General features: G+C 41.9%; 1 protein-coding gene and 1 non-coding gene across 7 annotated transcripts in view; both read left to right on the top strand.

Moving 5' to 3' along the window:
• The window catches only part of KCNH7 (potassium voltage-gated channel subfamily H member 7), a 318,392-nt gene that overhangs the window by 99,758 nt on the left and 194,275 nt on the right, over positions 1-24,359 (top strand). The gene's annotated exons all lie outside the window — the stretch shown is intronic.
• On the top strand, positions 17,252-17,389 carry LOC119932652. The gene has a single exon (XR_005452395.1). It is a non-coding gene; the product is annotated as a small nucleolar RNA SNORA7 (small nucleolar RNA).

The raw sequence follows: 24,359 nt of genomic DNA, 5'->3' as shown, positions 1-24,359 counted from the left end.
AAACAAATGGTGGAGCCTGGATTAGAATAGGGTCCTTCTGACTCCCAGGGCTCGGCTTTATCCACTAGGCTAAATGTCTTCGCTGTTCATAAAAGAAGTCACCCTACTGCACAAAACCAAACCCTTTAAAAGCAACCATTACTGGGGTTGAAGATTGTGAAGAATGCTAGATAGAATCATCAAAATCAGTAATATTTATTAAATGCTATGTGCAGAGCACTGTACTAAGCTCTTGGGAGAGTACAAGAAGACAGTTGCAGACGTTCCCTGCCCACAACAAGCGTACACTCTAGAACACAAGCTCTGTGCACCTTAATTTTTTGTCTCTTTTTTTGGTCTCCCCTTTCTATACCATTTGAGGTACCTTCCTCAAACAGCAGTTTCACAGATTTTCTGGGTACAGAAGCTGTATTACACACATCAGGAAGCAGTAATGCGTAGCATTTTGGTGCACTTCCAATCTTTCGGCTTCCATGTTGATTAGAAAGTGTGAGAGGAATACCAGATGTCCTTTTTTCTTGTGTTTATTGCTATATATGACTTGATAAATGGGATTGTTTGTTGTCCATTTTCCACTCATCCTCTTATCAGTCACAATGTGACAGTGGTAACAGCAAATATACTGAACCATATTTCCAACATCTTACACCTTCTGCCTTAGGCGACTGATTCTGTAATTTGGAAGGCAAATTTAGTCCAATTTAAGGAAAAAAGATCACCAGTAAAATCACCAGAGTTCTGGCATTTGCAGTGATTGTGATAGGCCCTTGTTACTCCAAGTAATTTATCTGTAAGAGGGACAGAAAAGAAGTCAAGAAAGTGGGCGTTAGTCCAAACACTTAGAAACACATGCCAAAAGGAATATTTTCTTGCCTAATAATTATTGCTGACTTTCATGAGGTCAGAGGGCAACTGGAATCTAATTAGGCATGAACAATACTGTCGAAAGTAAATGTTAGTGTGTGCAAATATCTTCTGGCTCAAAATATGCACTTTAAACCTAATGCTTTGAATTAGATAGAAATACCATTCGATTTGAGAGTTCTCTTATAAATGGCTTGGTGTAAAACCTGTAATGAAAGGAAAGTTTCAATGTATTAGGGATGTGAATTACAAATCCAGCATCTTCTCTTCACAGCTGCAGAGAATTGATAGACGCTCTTGCTAAAAGATCTCCCTGTATGCATGAGCTTGTGAAAGACTAACATGTGTAATTTAAATTAAAGCAAGACAGACTAGAACTCTCTGGTGAAACAGAAAATCGATTCACTGATCCAGAGAAGAAAATAGGCAGGCACTGAAAGAGAAAGGATATTTTTTTTCGAAACAGGAGGCTTTTTGGTCAGTATATGAGCTGTTCAGGTGCTTATGTTACTTAAGAAAAGACGAAAGACAAGCAGTTCTTTTGTTCAACCAGTTAGTGGTATTGAGTGCTTATTGTGTACAGAGCACTGTACTGAGTGGTTGTTGCCGGTTTTCAATAGGTTGTGACCATTAAAGCCTATGTTCCTGAGGCCTGAGTACCACACCTCACCCCAACCCAAGCCAGGAGCTTGGCTAGATAAGTAAAGCCAATCCCAGGTACTTTCAGGCATGGTGGAAGACCCCTGCAATTTCCCTTGGCCCCGGAGATGAATTTCCTCCCCTCTCTTGGTTCATTTCTGAGCACTTTCAGATCTAGGCTGCTGCCAGTCAGTATCCAGATCAACAGTATTCACTGAATGCCTGCTGTGCGCACCCAGCATGGTTCTTGGCCTTGCAGAATGTGCAGAGACATGATCTCTGCCCAAAAGTAGCTTACAGTCCAATGGGGGGAACAGTAGTTGAGAGACTAGGTAGAAATGATAAATCTAAATCAATAAACAGATAAACACAGCAGTGTCAAGATAACTGATGAGGGGAGTACTAATCAGAAGCATGTATGCTAGAAAAATGGATATGCAGGAGATTTTTTGGAGGAGAAAGATCTAGTTTGCCCACCTGAAAAGGGAAGGTAGGGGAATGGGATGAGCAAAGGGGTGGAGGAATGAGAAGCAAGGACTGTGGTGAGGCATGGGCAGGATTTGAGGTAGGCTAGGCCCGATCCTGGTCCTCCCCGCAGATGTGATTCCATGCTGCACTCAGATAATTTGGCAGTGGTTAAATAGAGTGAAATGAATATCCGGCTAACAGCAGTGATTCGAGGAGCAAAGAAGACATGGGAGGAGGAGGAAACTTGATTATTCATCTTCGAGTAACCTGTGTGTGTGGTAAGACTAAGTCTATTTTGGGGGTGAAAGCTTTGTTTGGGAAAGTAAGCAAATTGATCTTCATTTGAGCACCCTGAATCAGAGGTTCTGAACATTTCACTTGAGACCCAAATATACCCTTTAGAAACCACTGTCTTCCTATCTCAAGAGAGAATAAAAGCTAAGCTGCCTTATCTCAAGACAAAGTCAGATTCAGGAAAACCCTCCTGCCTCTTTCTGGCAGTAGAAAACTTAAAACTTATCAGATGTTGATAAAATTGAGCTGGATAAAATGTACATAGAAACTGCTTGATTGCCAACTCTTTGAACTAGAGGGAAAGAACCAGCATATGGCAACTCTTCTTTTATTACTCCATTTATGTATTTATTTATTTTACTTGTACATATCTATTCTATTTATTTTATTTTGTTAATATGTTTTGTTTTGTTCTCTGTCTCCCCCTTCTAGACTGTGAGCCCACTGTTGGGTAGGGACTGTCTCTATATGTTGCCAACTTGTACTTCCCAAGCGCTTAGTAGAGTGCTCTGCACACAGTAAGCGCTCAATAAATATGATTGATTGATTGATTTTTTTGAAGACCAAGTAACTGACCACTATTTGTCATAGTCACAGTGGGAAGAACAAACTTCAAGTCTGATTAGTGTGTATTTTCCCTAAGTTGTGGCCCTGTGGTTGTCTTTGCTCCACACACACTGCTTCGCATGCTTTTTCAAGTTCATAGTTTATTTTTGAAGACAGATGGAGTGTACCATCAAGGAAATAATGTTTTCCAGTGTTCTGGAAGGTTAGCACTCAAATAAGATTGATTGTAAAAGTTTGGGGTATTTTGTTATTTTGTGGGTGGGCTTTTTGTTTTGTTTTGGGGTTTTTTGTAAAATAGAACAACAGAGGCTTACTGACTATACCATCTCTACTGCTTTGGGATGCCAAAGCAGAATACTATAATCCGAAAAAGGAGTTGACACCAACCCTCCTGCAACATCATAGCCAGAGTTTCCACAAACCAGCTTCCAGGTCTGTGAATTGTGGATGGCCACCTAGTCTCCCTACACTGGTGCTACCCAGAGATGTTTTCTCTGTGCCCAATCTGGGAGCTCTTTTCTCTAACTCAGAGCTTCTAAGGATGCTGTAATATAACCTCGGGAGTTGGGGAAGGGAAAACAACCTCATTTGTACCTTCCCAAGTAAGTTTCCAGTGGGCAGGGAACGGAGGTATCCACTCTGTAGTATACTCTCCCAAGTGCTTAATACAGTGCTCTGTACCCAGTAAGCAGTCAGTAAATACCCCTGATTGATTAATTGAATAGTGCATTGCACGTAATAGGTGCTAAATAAATTCCATTTTTATATTATGATGGGTCCCTAAACTCCTGCTTTTCATGTGATAGTGACTGTGAACTATTTCTGTAATGCCCTGTGATGCAGTATGTTAAATCCTACTTTCAGTGATTAATTATTCCTCTCTCTGGTCCTGATTCTGAACATTAAACCCAGTGGAAAGACAGAGAGGAAAACAATTCAAGAAAAATGCTAATGCATAATTAGAGGCTGCTAAATAATTTCCAAATGAGGACAGCTTATACAAAATGTAAAGAGAGGGTTTTTAATAAGAAACTGTTTAGATTTAAGTAGTGCTTCTCTCTAAGGAGTTATGAAAACAAGAGACTCCTTGTTCTAACAGGGTTGCTGTTGTTTTCACAGCTCCTTGCAGGTGTCTTGACATTGAGCCATCTGGATAGTTTGAATGCTACTTTTAGATCAATTGGTTGTGTCACTAGTGATAGTTTGGAGTGCATTCTAGTACTTGACATCTTGCAGAACTGCAATGAGCCATATATCTCTCAGGTTCTGCTGCCAAACCATGATATAATCAATGAAATATCCCTGTTCAGATGAATTTTAGGGGCATTCATGATGTCTTTTTTATTCAGTAAGTGGAAATAGTGTTGGTAATTACAAGCTGCTGTTTGGCGTAGTCACTGAGTAGGAAAAGACCATTGTATTGGAGCTTTGCTATCCTTCCATAAGTCAGAAATTTGGCCTACCCAGATTCTGAAATCATCCATGACATTAATGTTCCATGTTAGTACTGCATAAGTGAGTCATCAACATCTTTGTAGAACCTCTTTTTTTTCTCCTCAACAATGTTTGTTATTGTGGAGACATATGTACCGAGGAAGTTGGCAAGCCAGGGTAGAGGTAGGGACTCCAGCTAATCACTTAGGCTTCTGAAAGTTCTGAAAGAATTGACCGAGTGCTAGCAAAGCGAGACCGGAAGGGGGTCACTTTGAAGAAGGCAGGGCTCTCTAGAAGAACTTATCTTTGGGAGGTGACCTTTAACAGATTGTCAAGTCCTTTTCTAGCCAGTTCATACCCAGCTGATGGTGGTCTTTATGGACCAACAACATCACATTGTCCCATGTTGTCCTGGTAGTCTGTCCCATAGAGCAGAGTGAACATCTGCAGAGAGAGATCCCAGTTTCTTGGTAGAAGAAAGTGAGAGCACTCCTTCCTAGCAAGTATCATTTTGCTCTGGCGTAGGAATCATTCTGGGTATGGAGGAGAGTTAGGGCTGGTTCCACTCCTAGGTCTTCATGAGGTAAATATAGCCAAGTGATATTTGCCTATCCTTATCTCCCCTCAAATGATTGTCTATATGGCCATAAAAAGGCACAGCGGGAGAGCAAAAATTTGAATGCTGTTGTGTTTCTGAACAGGGCATTAAAAGCTCACCTAAACTCACTAGCTGTTAAAGGAAAAAGAAGGCTGTTCTGGGTGGGATTCTAGGGAGCAATCTGTAACTAATAGGGAGACCCAGGGCAAGTCAAGTGGTGCTGTCCCAACAACTCTCCTTGTCCTTCTTAATCAATCATATTACTGGAGTGCTTGCTGTGTACAGAGCACCGTACTAAGCATTTGGGAGAGTGCAGTATAAAAGAGTTGATAGACACGTTCTCTGCTCACCACAACCTTCTGGTCTAGAAGAGAGTTCTCTCCTTCCTGACACAGTATAGGTTTGATCTGTTTTTAAAGATTCCTCTTCGAGCTCCTTAGTCTTCCTCTCACCTCAAATCAATTTTGGTTGCAAGTCAGAAGCTTTTAGCCCTCACACTCATCATCTTTCCCCCCGTATCGATGTGGGAGTAACCAAATATATCCACAAACCATTCAGGTCAAGACTTCTCCTTCCTCCAGCTGAACCAATCAATACAAGTATAATTTTTTCACTGAAAATAACTTGCTGAGGCATTCTGGTGCTGTTAAGAAACCAGAAATATAATATTGCTGTCTTTGTTCAAAGATGTCACTTCTGACAGTGAAATTCCATCTTTAAGTATGAGTGTCATTTAGAGACCATGTCTTCCAAGCTGGATCCAGGAAAGTAGAGGAGGGCACCTTTTCTGGCCCCATTCCTGCATTGGGGGAATATTGATTCCCTAAGAAAGGCTGCTCACACACCAAGGATGCTGTCAGAAGACACTGCTGACTCTTCCTCTAAATGGGGTTGCCTATATTACCCACAGTTTGTTATTTGGGAGAAAGAGAGAGGTATAGTCTAAAGGATGAACCTATTTTGGTTTTTGGTTTCTATTTTTTTTTTTTTTTTTTTTGGTTTTGTTTGAGGAGTGCTAGTGGGTTGTACCAAACCATCCCCACTCTCTTGGCGGACTCTCCATTACCTCCCAGTGTCTCAGCGGGATAACAGGGGCAGCCTGGGGTCATGGAATCTGATGACCCCGATGGGTCCAGGCCCATTTTACAAGCCACTGTGGCATGCAACACTCAGGCTGGTTCTAAAATGGTTCTAAACTGGAATTTTTCTTGTTTTTTTTCCTGCATAAACCATTAGGAGAGCAAAATAATAATAATAAAAAACCCCAACAAACCTAGAATCAAACAAAAGCAAAATAGTATTCCATGTGAATTAGTGTGCTTGGAAATTTTAGGTTTCTGAATTTGCCTTGAAGAAAATCCCTCCTGACTTGTGAAATCCCGGCTCTGCCAATTGTCAGCTGTGTGGCTTTGGGCAAGTCAGTTAACTTCTCTGTGCCTCAGTTACCTCATCTGTAAAATGGGGATTAAGACTGTGAGCCCCACATGGGACAACCTGATCACCTTGTATCCTGCCCAGCACTTAGAACAGTGCTTTGCACATAGTAAGCGCTTAACAAATACCATCATTATTATTAACTCCTCAGCTACCCTCCACTCCATCTCCTTCCTCTTATTCCTTCTTGAGAGGAACCAGCCCTAATTATTCTCCCTTAGTCCCCGTCTAAACACAGTGTTCCTTCCTAAAATGGAGTACTCTAGCTTCCTGCAGCCAAGCATTCTGGCTTTATTACTGCAGGCATTTGCTCCTCTCTAGAGAAGAATGGATCCTTCCTAGTATGGCAGGGGACATGTATACCAACTCTGTTATATTGTACTATCCCAAGGGCTTAGTACAAATGTTCTGCACACAGTCAGCACTCAATAAATACCATTAATTGCCTGATACTATTCTTGAGTCAATTTATCAGTTTCTAGCATCCTTACCAGTAACACATTTAATTTTTTGCAATTAAGTCAGTCCGTATATAGCGGGGGAAGAGTAAAGAAGTGCAAATGGGAGAAGGGTGGAAGTTGGAGAAACAGGCTGAAACATTTTATCATGTTTATTCAAATGTCCGTCATAATATGGAGTTTTCAAGCCATCATGGTTAATTAGGTCCCAATCAAGGTAGGCCAGACTAGCCTGGGCCCTCAGCCCTAAACTTGCATATATCTGGTAATAGTGAGTCTTACCTTACAGGCAGTTGTCAGCTGTCTGAGGCCTTCTGTAATGCTAAGAGAAATTTCTGTCAACTCTCTCTAGGATATTTGGATAGATGGAGGGAAGAATCAAGTGAAGACTGCCAAACAGCATGGCAAATTCACAGCATAAGCCCCTCAGACCTGTTCCCTCTGCCTCCCAAGTAGTGTTAAGGAGAACATTGAAACAGGGTTTTAGCACAGGATTTTGGAGATGCAGTATTCTGAGCCCCTGCAATCTGGTTTTAAGAACTCCAAATCACTCCAAACCTCCCTCCCACACTTGGTATTGGGGGCCAGGTCCCGGTCTGCCACGCAGACCAGATGGGTAGGTACCCTTAGCCCATCTAGGAGTGAGGCTCTTGGGATGCATTGGAAAAATTAATGTGCTAATATATAGGCAGGAGCAGCACATGGTTAACCCACATATGTCTGGGAAACTCTTCGTATTGTGTCAAGGAACTTCCAAGAATCAAAGGCTTGTTCCATGGACAAGTGAGGGGACCAAAACAATGCTATTGAAGTCTGGAAAAACCTGGTAGGAATGGCTATGCTTGTTTCCAGTAGCCACTCTTAAAACTTAGTACCAGTTAGAACGCATTTCCTTCCAATTCTCCATTTGATTTCCTTGGCTATTTTGTATATGTCCCATTTTATTCCTTCTCTATTGTCTCTTGGCTGAATGCTCAAAGTCTGCTTTATTCTTTTCTTATACTTTTACTGTGTTTTCTCCACCTTGAAAGCCTTAGTAAAATCACATCCGCTCTGAGGCCTTCCTGTATTAAACTGTCTTTTCCTCCCTACTCTCTCACTTCTGTGCCATCTATGTACTTGGATCGGTACTTTTAAGCAATTGATATTCACCCTATCCTCAGCCCCACAGTCTTTTGTACATAGTCATAGTTTATTCATATTAATGTCTGTCTCCCCACTAGACTGTAAGCTCACTGTGGACAAGGAACAGGTCTACAACTATTGTATTATACTCTCCTAAGTACTGAGTTCAGTACTCTGCACATAGTAGGCACTCAATAGATGCCATTGATTGTAGAACATTTATTTCTAAACTGGCTTATAAATTTACTCAGGGGAATTGGAAAAAATTTTTCAACAGTATTGGTTTTCCTTTTATAACAGATAATAACATGCAAGAGCCTAAACCTTTTTCCACCTTTAATAGCTCACTTCAGTAGTGGTTTTGCTCTATACAGAGTTAAACTGTTATGGTAAGGTATCGGCAAGATATCAATCCATCAATCAAAGTTATTGTATGCTTATTCTATGCAGAGAATTTTACCGAGTGTTCAGGAGGTTACGACATAGATAAAAGACATGAGATATGATCTTCGCCCTCAAGAAGCTTATAATCTATCAGTGGAGACAAACTAAAACCAATCAAAGGTAGGGGGAAGCAATAGAGTGTGAAGATATGTTCAGAAATGCTCTGGGGGAGGGAAGACATGGTTGGTGAGAACACAAGTGCTTACATACCACAGAAGTGGCCATAAGGGGTAAATAGGTTGGGGAGATCAATAAATTGTATTCATTGAATGCTTACTGTGGGCAGAGCACTGCATTAAGCACTTGGGAGAGTACAGAATAAAAAGAATTGGTACTTACGTTCCCTGTTCACAAAGACAATATAGTCTAGAGAAGAGATCAGTCAGGAAGGCCTCCTGGAGGAGACATAATTTCCAAAGAGCTGTAAAGGTAGGGAAGGTAGGGGTCTAGCAAGATGTGAAGGTGGAGGGAGTTCAAGGCAGAAGATGCCAGAGATTGGAAGTGAGAGATGAGAACAAAGCATAAAGAATAGGTAAGCTTAAGAGGAGCAAAACATGAGCTGAAATATGGTGGCAGAGGAGAGAGGATAAATAAGAGGTGAGACAGCCTTTCTTTATTGTGGCATTCCAACACTTAGGAAGCTATATGTTTCCCAAGCCAGAAGATTCATGTCCTGATTATCTAATTGCCTGATTTGAGGTGTTTTCCCTCTTTTGCTATAATCTGGTAAAGTTGAGCGCTTGGTTCCTATGACCCTAGATTTTTTGAAGTGATACAATGTAACATCCATCTTCTGTTCTGTCTTGCAATATTGACTTCCTTCGGTAAATGCCAATGTCATGCTTCTAATGATAAATGGAAGCTAACTAATGTGTTTTCTGAATCTAATAAAATCAGTTCTGTCTCACTTCCAATTACTACATGAAGCAACAAAGGCAAGAGACAATAGGAGACACAAAGTAAAATAGAGGATTTTCTTGCAAGCACGATTGTTAATAGCTTCTGGAATGCAAGAACCTTAGGGAAAGAAGAATCCATTATCCTATCCAAAGGCCAGAGCTTTGACTCCCTTTCTTATTAAAAGGCAGATATTGATCATTCTTTTCCACTGGTCAGTGGTGAAAGCCATCAAATTTCTATGCACTCAGAAAATTCGTAGGAAAAATATGATGAAAGGTCCATTAATAATGATAATGGTGTTGAGCGTTTACTATGTGCCAAGCACCATTCTAAGTGCTGGGGTAGTTGCAAGGTAATCAGGTTGAACACAATCCCTGTCACTATGGGGCTACCTTCTCAATCCCCATTTTACAGATGGGGTAACTGCGGTACAGAGAAGTGAAGTGACTTGCCCAAGGTCATGCAGCAGACAAGTGGTGGAGCGGGGATTAAAACCCATGACCTCTGTCTCCCAAGTCCGTGCCCTTGCCACTAGGCCATGCTGATTCCCATTGTACATTATCCTAACATCCCTAAATTAAAATGGAATTAGTTTGGAGTCTGTTAATTCCTTGCAAATAAATATTTTGTACCTGCCACAGTTCCTCCCAAACATATTTGATTCCTCATTTCCATTGAAACTGAGTTGTGCTGATTATGAAATTGTTTGAGCAGATGTTATGAACTCTTAATTCGCTACTTCAAATTGAAGTGTTTTTTTTTTCTGTGAAATGCGACAGATACTTTAGTATAATAAGATTTTTATACAGAAAGGCCCTCCATGTAAACAGTTTGACATGTTTTATATTTATCTCTTTCACCTGATTTTTCGACTTCAACTCTCCCTCCCACAGGAAACTGCTCTGGGCATGTTCATTCAAACCCCTTCTGCAAATAGTGCTTCTTTGGGCACTGAGAGGGGTTGAGTTAGCCAGCTGGTTCTGAGGATTTACCAGTCTCCTGTCCTGCCCTCCATTCTGAGTTTTCCCTCAAGGGGATGAGGATAGAAAGGTGGAGGAGAGACCACTGAGACCCCTAAATGTGGTGGGAACCAAGACAGGCTGATTAGGAGATCAAGGAACCCAGAACTGGTTTCAGAATGTCCTCTTCCCTACAATTAGCACTTGATTCCAAATTCCTTGGACTTCCCTCAGTCTCTGGAGAGCTGTGTAAATTGATAGGAATTAACCACTAAGAAGAAGGTTAACTAGTTTACATATATCAACAGAAAGCACAGGCCTGAAAGTCAAGGGACCTGGATTCTAATTCTAGCTCTGCCACTTGCCTGCTGCATTATGTTGGGCAATCAATCAATCAATCAATCATATTTATTGAGCGCTTACTGTGTGCAGAGCACTGTACTAAGCGCTTGGGAAGTACAAGTTGGCAACATAACTTAGTTGGCAAGCCACCTAACTTGTCTGTGCCTCAGTTTCCTCATCTGTAACTGTGTCCAACTTGATTGTCTTTTATCTTCTCCAGTAGAGACTACAGTGCTTGGCACATAGTAGACATTTAATTCATTCATTCATTCATTCAATCATATTTATTGAGCGCTTACTGTGTGCAGAGCACTGTACTAAGCGCTTGGGAAGTACAGGTTGACAACATAGAGACGGTCCCTACCCAACAACGGGCTCACAGTCTAGAAGTGGGAGACAGACAACAAAACAAAATATACTAACAAAATAAAATAAATAGAATAGTAAATATGTACAAGTAAAATAAAGAGTAATAAATATGTACAAACTTATATACAGGTGCTGTGGGGAGGGGAAGGAGGTAAGGCGGAGGGATGGGGAGGGGGAGGAGGGGAAGAGGAAGGAGGGGACTCAGTCTGGGAAGGCCTCCTGGAGGAGGTGAGCTCTCAGTAGGGCTTTGAAGGGAGGAAGAGAGCTAGCTTGGCGGATGTGCAGAGGGAGGGCATTCCAGGCCAGGGGGAGGATGTGGGCCAGGGGTCGATGGCGGGACAGGCGAGAACGAGGCACAGTGAGGAGGTTAGTGGCCGAGGAGCGGAGGGTGCGGGCTGGGCTGCAGAAGGAGAGAAGGGAGTTGAGGTTAGGAGGGGGCGAGGTGATGGACAGCCTTGAAGCCGAGAGTGAGGAGATTTTGCCTGATGCTTAGGTTGATTGATAGCCACTGGAGATTTTTGAGTAGGGGCCAGAGCGTTTCTGCACAGAGATGATCCGGGCAGCAGTGTGAAGTATAGATTGAAGTGGGGAGAGACAGGAGGATGGGAGATCAGAGAGGAGGCTGATGCAGTAATCCAGTCGGGATAGGATGAGAGATTGAACCAGCAGGGTAGCAGTTTGGATGGAGAGGGAAGGGCAGATCTTGGTGATGTTGCGGAGGTGAGACCGGCAGGTTTTGGTGACAGATTGGATGTGAGGGGTGAACGAGAGAGCGGAGTCGAGGATGACACCAAGGTTGCGGGCTTGTGAGACGGGAAGGATGGTAGTGCCGTCAACAGTGATGGGAAAGTCAGGGAGAGGGCAGGGTTTGGGAGGGAAGATAAGGAGTTCAGTTTTGGATATATTGAGTTTTAGATGGCGGGCAGACACCAGATGGAGGTGTCTTGAAGGCAGGAGGAGACACGAGCCTGAAGGGAGGGAGAGAGAGCAGGGGCAGAGATGTAGATTTGGGTGTCATCAGCGTAGAGATGTTAGTTGAAGCCATGGGAGCGAATGAGTTCAGCAAGGGCGTGAGTGTAGATAAAGAACAGAAGGGAACCAAGAACTGAGCCTTGAGGAACCCCTACAGTAAGGGGATGGGACGGGGAGGAGGAGCCCGCAAAAGAGACTGAGAATGAATGGCCGGAGAGTTAAGAGGAGAACCAGGAGTGGATAGAGTCTGTGAAGCCAAGGTAGGATAGCATGTTGAGGAGAAGGGGGTGGTCCACAGTGTTGAAGGCAGATGAGAGGTTGAGGAGGATTAGGATAGAGTAGGAGCCTTTGGATTTGGCAAGCATGAGGTCATCAGTGACCTTTGAGAGGGCAGTTTCCATGGAATGTAGGGGACGGAAGCCAGATTGGAGGGGGTTGAGGAGAGAGTTGGCATTGAGGAATTCGAGGCAGCGCGTGTAGACGACTCGTTCAAGGAGTTTGGAAAGGAATGGTAGGAGGGAGATAGGGCGATAACTAGAAGGTGAGGTGGGGTCAAGAGAGGGTTTTTTTTAGGATGGGAGAGATGTGGGCATATTTGAAGGCAGAGGGGAAGGAACCAGTGGGGAGTGAGTGGTTGAAGATGGAAGTTAAGGAGGGGAGGAGGGATATTTAATAAATAGCACCTGCTTTTTATGGTATCTAAGTGCTTTCTACGTGTCGAGCACTATTATATGTGCTGAGGTAGATAGAAGCTTATCAGGTTGGACACAGTCCCTGTCCAACATGGAGCTTACAGTCTAAGTAGGAGATAGAAGGATCTAATCCCCATTTTATAGTTGAGGAAACTGACCCACAGAGAAGTTAAGTGACTTGCCCAAAGTTACACAGCAAGTAATTGGCAGAGTCCAGATTAGAACATAGGTCCTCTGTCTGACTTCAGGCCCGTGCTCTTTCCACTGGGCCATGCTGCTTTCCATTATCATTACTATCCTTGGTTTTATTGTCCTTACTGTGGAATTTATAAAGCTCCTAAAATATTACCGAGTCCTGATAAAAGTAATATTTTCTGAATAATAGAAATACTAGTATTTCATATTTTCTATTAATACATCGGTTGATTTGTTTGCATTTTTAGTTTCCATACCCTATCTCCTTCATCAGACGTCCACCAAGAAATTCCAATTTTACATTCTCCTTGATTGCATTGTCAGCCTCCAGCCTATAGTTTTAAAGAGCCCCCTCCTTCTCCCCCTCCTCCCCCTCCCCATCCCCCCTGCCTTCCTCCTTCCCCTCCCCACTGCACCTGTATATATGTATATATGTTTGTATGTATTTATTACTCTATTTATTTTACTCGTACATGTTTATTCTATTTATTTTATTTTGTTAATATGTTTTGTTTTGTTGTCTGTCTCCCCCTTCTAGACTGTGAGCCCGCTGTTGGGTAGGGACCGTCCCTATATGTTGCCAACTTGTACTTCCCAAGCACTTAGTACAGTGCTCTGCACACAGTAAGCGCTCAATAAATACGATTGAATGAATGAATGAATGGAATAAAGGTCTTCCTTTTAATAATGTTGCATTGAAAATAGAATGCCATATTTTCATCATTGTAATTATGCGTTAACTTAAAATTCCTGAAATAACTTGTAAGGCATAAAAGGTTCATTTAAAAATCATATGTGGGAAGGGGATATCATCCACTAATATCCCATCCCTGCAGGGGCTGAAAGTTTAGGAAAGTGCAAAAGAAGCCAGAGAATGAATAGGAATAAGAATAGAATAGGAGTAGAAGAGTGTACTTTTCATTCAACTGGTTTAGCACTGCCACTGTTTTTGTACAGTCATCTTTTCTTTGTGACCCTTACCCAAATCTTCAGGGCATAATTTAGTACACTGGAAAAGTGTACCAAATATTAACACAATCAGCAGATTTTGCTGAAGCTACCTTTTCATTTTGGAAAATGTATAATTTCTTTTAACCTCCTTGTCTGAAAGGCCATTTCAAGGCCATTTCCTCTCTTTTCTATTTAAGTGTTTAATGATGAGGGGCTAAAAAATGCATAATTAATTGAACAATTTGAAGAATAAGCCCAATTATTTCTGATTTAATTAAGGAAGAACTTTTTGTCTTCATGTGTCATCCGTGTGAGTCCAAATGCAACCTGTGAGCATGCCAAGCATTCAACTTCCGCTACCCTAATGAGGAGCCCCAGAGGACATGGATGGAACCAGTGCCGAACCCCATGACACTTGGTGCCAGTGGAACATTGTTAGTGAGAAATTGCATCCTATGAAGCCGTTTCCCTAACTTGAATCTGACAGTAACAACAGAACATATGTTCAAGAATCACTCTGACAGGAAGGCAGTTTGTTTCTCCTTCCCCAGGTGACTTCATCCACATTGTTAAAATTCACAGTGGCAAGTGCATGCGTTAGTTTGGGATGTTCAATAAATCATGACTCCCTAGAAAACCCTGAGCAAACTTGGAATGAAATTGTCTGAAATATGGTTCGGTGGATGTTTATAGCCAACACAGAGGAATGGATTCTAAGAAGTACAAAGGATTGCAATTAAATGAGCTCTTGTCACGGGCTTCCTATTAAATGTCTTTACTATGTAGGTAGGAAAGCAGATTCCATAAACAGGGTGAGATACATACATATATACGTGTGAGTGGCTGAAAATACAGGCTTTTATGCTCTGAATAACCAACATTGTATAATGCTGTGCATTTGCTACCTGCTGCCATTTTCACCAATTCTTGGATCATATTCTTCCCAACATTTCTGCCCTCAGATATTCTGGCACTGACCGCTGCTTTCCACTGGTACTGTTACAGCTACAATTTAGGTTTCACTTTATTTTTTAAACATTTATTTTGCCCTGTTTGCTTTCTGTCTCCCCACTACAGCTTGCCATGCAGAAGCTGAGATGTAAGAGATCTGATGGTTTGTCAAACCCCTTTCTGAACGTTTGATGCTCACTTTGTGAAGCCTTGATGTTGTTCTCTAAACTACTGTGAAACCTGCATAAAGATTCTGTTGGAGCCTTGTTTCAGTTGAAAGCAATATTTTGATTCAGGAACTGCATTTTTAATAATGATCTGGGCTTTAAGTCTTGTTTGAGATTGTTCATTGTTTATTTCCTCTTAAGAGGAAGTTTTGGTTCAAGCTATACAATATATTTCACTGACTGCAGGGCAGGAATACAAGCCATTAACTATGAACTCCTTCATTGTTTGTTTAGGAGGTGGGTGCTGTGGCTGAGATGTAATTGAAGCATAGCTGCTGTAGGCCAAGTTTTTTGTTAAACATGAAGGATTTTTGAGGATCAAAATTGCCCTGAAAAACGGGATGTTTCCTAATCTTTGAAATGCTGTCAGAGGTTCTTCCATGTCTGAAGGAGAAAATCCTTCATATGTTGCTGTAAGATCGTTTCATTTCTGCTGGTGGGCTTTTCAGTTTGGCCACTTAAGGAAGTTGGCTTATTGTGGGCAGGGAATGGGTCTGTGTTATTGTTATATTGTACACTCCCAAGTGCTAAATACAGTGCACTGCACACAGTAAGGGCTCAATAAATATGATTGACTGACTGGCTGACATTCCTGCATGAGAAGAAAACTAGAAACTAGAAATTTGTCTGTTTACACAGGTGATGCTATACTTGTAGGATAGCTAGCCACAAGAGGAGCAAATGTACATCAGCATTTCCCTCTGTGCCATGAACTTCTCTGAGCATTCCACTTAATAATCACACATATGGGTGGTGGGTTGGTAGCCACAACTTTCCTGGAATCCCCAATGGGAGACTGTTTCTATCCTTCCCAACTGCCCCTTAAACAGCTACTTTGGGCATGCTTTTCTCTTGAATTTTTCTTCAATTTAAGCCCCCTTGAAGAGTTTCGATGAAATCACAGGTCAATAATCTATTTTAGGTTATTGGAGACCCGTACAGCGTAAGTGTGCAAGAAATGTCATTATGACTCTACGGCAAATGAGAAGGCACGGAAAGTAAGAGTAGGTGTTAGATGATATATCGCTAACCATTAGGTCATCGTCTCTAGACTGTAAGTCCATTAAGGCAGGGAATGTGTCTTGCTAATTCTGTTGTATTGTACTCTCTTTCAAGCACTTCATACAGTGCTCTACACATATTAAGTGCTCAATAAATACCATTGATTGATTGAGAATGTAGAAGCAGTCATCACATAGTTTTCCCAGTATCTGTTGCCACTGTCCAGAGACATAATACTAGGCATATCTTACATCTTACGTTCTAATGGCACAAATAGGCTTCAGTGTAGAAGTTTCCAGCCGGAGAAAGAACAGTAATTGCAATGAACTTCACATATAAGCTCCTTGTTATAGGAAGCATGTCTACCAGCTCCTTTATATTGTACTGTCCCAAGCACTTAAAGTGCTCTGCACACAATAAGTGCTCAGTTAAATACAGTTGATTGATGTTCATCCATTACCGTGGAGAAATCCCTAATGAACCTAGGCCCAACCCACCTGAACAGTTTACTTGGCACAGTATATAGACAGTCAGGCAAAAGCTTTTCCCCCTCCATATTGTTCGTTTGCAGAGAGCCAGAGATGGTGTTAAAATGGGTATCCAGATTTGAGCTAGCAATATGCAACCTAGAGGCTTTTATCCGGAAACTGCACCCCCATCAAGAATGGCTTGAAATGTTTTTATGCAAATATGTTCACCCCTCCCATCCCCCCGTAAGGCAGGTTTCTTTCCAGAATGTTCATTTGCCACTGTATTGACAGGACTTGAGTCAGAAATTTATTTTTGTTTTCTTTTTCAGGGATCTAGGGATAATAAACTTATTGAAAGAATCTAATACAGTCTGCTTGTCTAAATAGGAATGTATACTATTCAGCTGTATGGCTAGACAAAGCCAAAACCTGCATAAGATGCGGCTGAAAGAGGAATCTCGTCTTAATTCAGAATGGGTTTAGTATAATGGAAACCTGCCCAAGGACTTGAGATTCTCTTCCACGTGGTAGTACTGAATAGGAAAAATCAGAACTTACTGCTTCCATATCTTCTCTTCTTCTGCTCCTTGAGCTTGCTATGTCAGTTTGGGCCGTAGAATGAACATAATCTGGATTGTCTTGGGCCAAGAATGAGGTCAACATGAAATCTGCTTGGAGGTGTCTGTTATGAAAATCAAACTTGAAAGAGATGAATTAGTCTTGGGAGTCTTTAAATATTTTCAAAAAGATGTTTATCAATAGAGATTGATATGGAGCTATGATAGATCTGCCAACCTTACTTTTTGCTTATATGAGCAATGACTTTCCTGTTCTGTATTTTGTAGTGTGGTAGTTTCTTTTTAAGGGTCTTATTCCCTCTCCCTAAAAATACCTGGCCCCTCTCAGGATTGCACCTGGAGAGTTTCCAGTATTCTACCAGCTTTGACTACGGGAGGGCGAGTCAAGCAGAGGCATATCCATTCTGTTCCTAGCTTGGGCAGTGGCTAGCGAGTGGATGGCAATCTGCTACAAACTCATCTGTGCTGGGCAGCAGCAGTATGGGAGAAAGTTAAGGGCAGAGACTCTAGTTTACTGCACAGAAGATGACATTGGTAAACTGCTTCTGTATTTTTACCAAGAAAACTTTGTGGATACACTACCAGAACAATTGCAGATGGAGAGTGGAGCTGAGTGATGACTGCTTCTTCAATCTCAATCAATCAATGGTATTTATTGAGCACTTACTACGGGAGAGATGTGTACAAGGAGTCACTCTGAGTTGGAAACATGTCAAGAACTTAAGACAAGACAAGAACTATACCTAACGCCTCCTTAGCAAAGATGCACTGCAGATGGAGTAGTGAGTTGTAAATAAGGAATCAACTAACTTGTAGACAGGAATAGGTAAGTAGGAAAGACCTTATTCCAGTCCACAAGTTAATTGATCAGTATAATATTGCTGACCACGGGTGGATCTGCATCTTAGCCTTGTGTTTACAGAGCTTTAGGATGAGCTTGTTTCATCAGAAGAGTGATGATACACTGAGACGACTTATGGTAGGCAGAATGGAATAAACAGGCTCATAGGGGCCGTGCTGACACAAATGTGTGTGGCAGAAGGATGGGAGGGTGTGAACCAGACCCAACTTCTCCTCCGTTTTAGAGACTCAGTCTCCTACAGTGTCAGTTCATGCACTCCCTTAAAGAGGCATGGCTGAGAGTGCTGGGGTTTGACTGGGTAGAGGCTGGGCCAAACCTGTGGAGCCAGGACAGAAGTTCAACGCAGCCCAGTTTGGGGTGATAACCAGCCACTATTGCTTGCCCATTGCTGAGTCAAGTGGTTAGAAGAAACAAACAATTCAAATATTTTGGCTTGTTTCTGAGCATTAATTGAGAAAGAAGGCAAAAAAAAAAAGAAGAAAATCTGTATGATTAACTTTCCCACAGAAGGCTGCTACTGGAACCCAGAGTGGCCAACATGATTGTGTTGTAGCATCCAAAGGGCCGTGGATCTTTACAAATCTTCCCTGCTGCACAGGAAAATTGGAGGATTGGACCCTGAAACACCAGGAATTGTCAGAATTGGGCTGGATTTTGGTTGGGAAAAAGTTATGTCAATCACTGGAAGGGAATGATTGACATAACCAGAATTTCTGTGGGTTACACCGTACGTACTGGTGAAGCCATGTAGAGGGCTGGATCACTGGAGGCCATGGAAACTGGTGGCTTCTGGGGAGAATGTTTGGGAGAGAGTTAAATTGGTCCCTTCCTATTGGCAAAAAGGAGAGTCAAGCTGATGGATGTTTCTAAACTGCACATTGAGTATATTTTAACACATTTACTCTGCACAGTATAAAAATAATTTCCCTTCTCTGTGAGCCAGAAGGACCTACAATGGAATATGTGAGCAGGAGACCCTCTGTGGTCTCTCATATATATTTCATAATCTGTGTCCATGGCAGGCATTTGCTAAGTGGTCTCAGTTGGGAAAGATGCTGCCTCTCGTGTTTGCTACATGTATGTGATTGGGTAATCAGCATTTCTCTTCCAAGTGCTGGTGTTTGTCCAGAAAGTTTTGATCTAAATAATTTATGTATGAGAAATACTGAAAGGGTTTAGTGGCCTGTAATTCTCTCCTACTTGACAGTCCTTCATTTTGCTTCAAAATCTCTCCTCAGTTCTCCCTCAGCTATAGATATGCTGCATCTCAACTGAATTTAATAGAAAATTGAGCATCAGATGCCTCATCCAGTATTTCAGTGATACTTCCTATGGCTAGAAATAACATTAGTCATGTGCAGGTCTTTTGGCTTCTTACTTTAAAACAGTAGGCAGCCTATATACAGGGAAGCACCATGGCCTAGTGGGTAAAGCAGCTACACCATTAGTCCATTGTGTGACCTTGGACAAGTCACTGGACTTCTCTGTGCCTCAGTTACCTCATCTGTAAAAATAGGGATTAAGACAATGAGCCCCATGTAGGACATGGATTGATTAGCCTGTATGTATCCCAGCACTTAGTACAGTGCCTGGCATATAGTAGGTGCTTAACAAATGTCATATATATATATAAAATTTACCTGAAGATATGAATGATTCAAATACCATGTGAACACAGACTTTTACAGAAAACCAAATGACCACTTTGGTCAATTTTCCCATGGTCTAACCATGGCATTCAGTATATAAGAAGTTTCACCAACTCAATTTAAACATGGCAGTCGATGAAAATGTACTTATTTTCATTAAAGAAATCTGAAGTCCAGTTGCCAGTGTTGTGACTGTCATAAATCAAAGAGAAGCAGCATGGCCTAGTAGAAAGAGCACAGGCCTGAGAGTCAAAGGATCTAGGTTCTAATCCTGACTTTGCCAGTTGCATGCTTTGCGACCTTGGGCAAATCACTTAGCTTCTCTGTGTCTGTTTCCTCATCTATAAAATGGGAATTCAATCTTCCTCCCTCCAGTTTAGGCTTTTAGCCCCGTATGGGATAGGGTCTGTGTCCAATCTGATAAACCTGTATCTGCCCCAGCGCTTAGCACAGTGCTTGGCACATAGTAATAACTTAACAAATACCAATGAAAAAAAATTAAAGAGCTGGATTTTTCTTGGCAACTTAATTGAAACTCAATTGATCCCAATCTTTAAAAAGAAATGAGTCAGACACAAATAAGAGCAATAGAACTTAAAATTACGTCCTGGGGAGATAAGTAAAGGTTCTATTGAAAGTATATGTCTGTGAATTTTTAAAATTTTTATAGTTTTAAGGAAGTCTCGGTTCTCAAAGAGTGTAAACCTGGGAGTCATTAAAATGGATTGTTTTTAGTCATAATATAAAATCTTCATATAGAATTGATTTAGGCGTATGTTCAATAGTTTCCATGTTTTTGTTTCAAACACACTGAATTTTTCATTTCAATGGAGAAACCTTAATTTATCTGCCTTATTAAATTATTTCTCTTCTAAAGACACCTCAAACTCAGAGTGATCTCAAAGAAGTTGTTCTCATTAGTTTTATAAAAAGTAAATTCAATTTTAAAAATGTGTCAGGTATTGGAATTGAACTGTGTAAATTGAAAAACTGAATAAGGTGTAGTATGTTAATGAAAAACTGAACACTGGGTCATTCACTCATTGTCGTATTTATTGAGCGCTCTGTGCAGAGCATTGTACTTGGAGAGTACAATGTAGCAACAGATAGAGACAGTTCCTACCCAACAATGGGCTTACAGTCAAGAAGGGGGAGACAGAGAACAAAACAAAACAAGTAGACAGGTATCACGTATCATAAAACAGAATAATGAGAAAGTCATGGTGAGAAATGTTTATAGATTAAACTGCAAGCTTCTTGTAGATAGGGAACTTATCTATCAACTCTATAGTACTCTCCCAAGCACTTAGTATGTTGTTCTTCATACAGTAAGCACTTAATAAATATCATTGATTGATATTTGTTTTCTCGGTTACTCAATGAGATGAAGATTAAAATATGAGGTAGAATGTAAAGCAAAATAAAAAAAAAGAGAATGCAATTGTCAGGCAATTCAGCATGGCTTAGGGTGGAAAATGAGCCTGGGAGTCAGAAGGTCATGGGTTCTAATCTTGGCTCTGCCTCTTAATAATAATAATAATAATGGCATTTATTAAGCGCTTACTATGTGCAAAGCACTGTTCTAAGCGCAGGGGAGTTTACAAGGTAATCAGGTTGTTCCACGGCAGACTCAGTCTTAATCTCCATTTTACAGATGCCTCTTGTCTGCTGTGTGAACTTGGGCAAGTCACTTCACTCCTCCATGCCTCAGTTACCTCATCTGTAAAATTGGGATTGAGACTGTGAGCCCTGTGTGGGACAGGGACTGTGTCCAACCCGATTTGCTTGTATCCACCTCAGTGCCTAGCAAAGTACCTGGCACACAGTAAACGCTTAACCAAATGCCACAATAGATAAAAGCAGGAGAATGCAATTGTCAGGCAATTCTGTACGTAACTGAATTTTTGAAGTCAATCGGAGCATGTCAGGTGTGCACTAAAGCAGAGTGATTTCCTCAACTCAGGTTTTTGATTCCACCATGGTTGGTGGATTTTGTTCTACAAAATGGAGATTTGGAGAAATCCTGCAAGATGATCCCATAAAACAGCAGTTTATAAATTCTCCTGGATGGCTATCTACATAGCTTAAATTACAGAGTCACTGGACCTTCTGAGCCGGGGGAGTTGTCCAGGGAGAAAAGAGGTGGGACTTTCCATGAAGCTCAAGAGAAAGGAACCCAAGCTGATCATGGGTGCGCACATATTTTCCTCTACTGTTCTGCTTATTTTTCCCAAGCCCCAGAGTGGGCAGGAAAACACATATTCCCTCTGCTGTCCTGGCTCATTTTCCAAAGCTGAACTGAACTCCGTGTTGGGGTCAGGGGGAAGGTGGGGTCAGAACCCTACCGCTGCTGCCACTACATCACTACAGCCATGTTATAAACTATGGGAGGGAAGGGAGCTAGGCTGGGCCTTCCCAGCGGGGCACAGAAAATTCTGAAGGATTCATGCTGCCCGAGGTCTGTTTTCCCACGGGACTAGTGGAGGGGAATGAAAGTGACACTTCGTGTTTCCTTTTTATTTAAAAAAATGACAAAAATAAATAAATCTCCTGAATCCAGCAGCAGTCTGAGGCAGAGGCAACTTCCCGTACTCCCTCATACCGGGAGTGCTGTAGCCATATGTGGGCCCATCGGGCCAGTGAAGCCTCATGTTTTTCTTTTTATTAAAAAAAAGTTTCCTTAATTTGCAAAACTGACCAAGAACTAAATTCCCAAGGGCCATCAGTGGAGGCAAGTGTCAGAGTCCGGATTAGAACCCAGGTCCTGTGCTCTATCCACTAGGCCCCACTGGCATCAGGTTTTGTCAAATGACTGGGGGCAGGGGAAGTTGGTACTGTATTTGATCAGACTTCAAGCCCTTCATCTTGGGATTTGTAGCACTGATAGGCTACCCAGACAACTTTATAAGCCAAGCTAAAGCCTCTTATGCAAATTGTGCTTCATCAAGGACTTGATAACAGTACTGCAAGGATATTTTATTGATATGTGCAGGAGTAGCTGATAAAATCAATGCAAGTCTCCCAGTTCTTTCAACATCATGTCTGTTTATGGATTTTTCATTTCTCCACTGTTCACTTGTTACTCATTCTGCCTGGTGCTATTTTCATTTCTCCATCTCATGATTTCCTTGCAAGCATCTCATTTCTGGCTGCTGAGCATCAAGGGGATCCACCTTCTGCTGCTCTTTTCCTATTATCCATTCTTATAGTTTTGGATGTTTGAGGTTTTGCTTCATTGCTTCTTAAAATGTTTCTGTCCACCTTGGTCATTTTTGCCCCATCTCAGGTCACCATAGAAGAGCTGTTGAGGAATCTTGGTATCGTCCTTTTTCCTCATATATTCTATCCAATGTAGGTGTGACATGACAAACTGTGACGTGACAAACATTGCCTCAGAATGGATGGTCTCACTGCATTCCAGGAATTCATTGGCAGCATTGTAGATGAAAAAGCCTGAAGCTTTTCTTCTTTTGAGTCTGCTTCTGGGTATCAGCACCAAGGTACAGCAGCTCCATTAAACTGCCCCACATGGATTTTTGATGAGGTTTCAAAGAACGCTGAGTTGGAAAAGTTTCCTTGAGGATCAGAAGGATTGTATAAGACTAGCCTCCAGATCCCTTGTGTCCTCAAGAGTGGCTGGATAAAATAGGCCGAATAATTGGGTCTATTATGTAAGTCTGCACCACTGTATCAGAGATGGAGAATGAGATACACATGACGCCATCAACTCTGACACTCTGTTTCATTGTGGAGACACTTAGAATCTCAGCAAACATCTCTGAGCCGCCTAGCCTGCTCATTAACAGCCTGTACCCTGGCTTGTGTTAAAACTTTTCGTGATGTCAGTAAATACGAGGCTACAGTTCCTCACCATTCCCTTCTGCCTATTATCCTGCAGAGTTTTACCTACTGCTCTCAACTGTGAAAAGTGCTCAGAGAGCCCACATTAAATAGGATAGTCGGGGCATTTTGGCAGTGTTCAAGTCTCCAAAGGTGGCTGCTGGGAAGCTACAAGTTGCCACTTTCAGTGGAGACAATGGTGACTGGGTGGGGAAGCTTGCCCTGCCCTGCAGGAACTAGTAGCAAAGCAAAGCAGGTCGTTCCCACCTCTCCCCCTCCTGCTTCCCCCTTCTCGGCTCCTGACAAGCACCCCCATTGCCAGAGAGCAGGCTGAGATGCTGTGGCAATGATAGCAGCCACCGTTCCGCAGGAAAATAATGAGGAAAATCTTGCTCTCGTCCTTGCTCCCTTCCCCTCCTTTTGGAGTAATGGTGGCAATGACATCATTACGAGCCTGTAGTAATAATAATAATAATAATAATAATGACATTTATTAAGCGCTTACTATGTGCAAAGCACTGTTCTAAGCACTGGGGAGTTTAAAGGTGATCAGGTTGTCCCACGCGGGGCCCACAGTCTTAATCCCCATTTTACAGATGAGGTAACTGAGGCCCAGAGAAGTTAAGTGACTTGCCACACAGCCGACAAGTGGCGGAGCCAGGATTTGAACCCATGACCTCTGACTCCAGAGCCCGGGCTCTTTCCACTGAGCCATGCTGCTTCCCTAGAAAGAGCACTATAATAGTTGTGAACTGAAAGGATAATAAATTCAGGCACAGTATAATAATAGTCATTGTTAAGCTCTTACCGAGCACTGTAATGTGCTGGGATAGGTACAAGATAATTAGGTCGGACACAGTCCCTGTCCCACATAGAGCTCACAGTCTGTGAGGGAGCAAGAAAATGATGTATTGGATCCCCATTTAACAGGTGAGGAAACTGAGACACAGAGATATGACTTGCCAAAGGTGACACGTCAGGCAAGAAGTGGTCATAAGGAGCTCACAATCTAAAGCTAAATCCATCATTCGTATTTTTGAAGTGCTCGTCATTTGCAGATGATATACTGGGTGCC

The sequence above is a fragment of the Tachyglossus aculeatus genome, chromosome 9 (genome assembly GCF_015852505.1).
Source record: "Tachyglossus aculeatus isolate mTacAcu1 chromosome 9, mTacAcu1.pri, whole genome shotgun sequence".
In the NCBI taxonomy this organism is placed as follows: Eukaryota; Metazoa; Chordata; class Mammalia; order Monotremata; family Tachyglossidae; genus Tachyglossus; species Tachyglossus aculeatus.
Note: the sequence above shows the minus strand (reverse complement) of the source record. Positions and strands in the feature narration are given on the sequence as shown.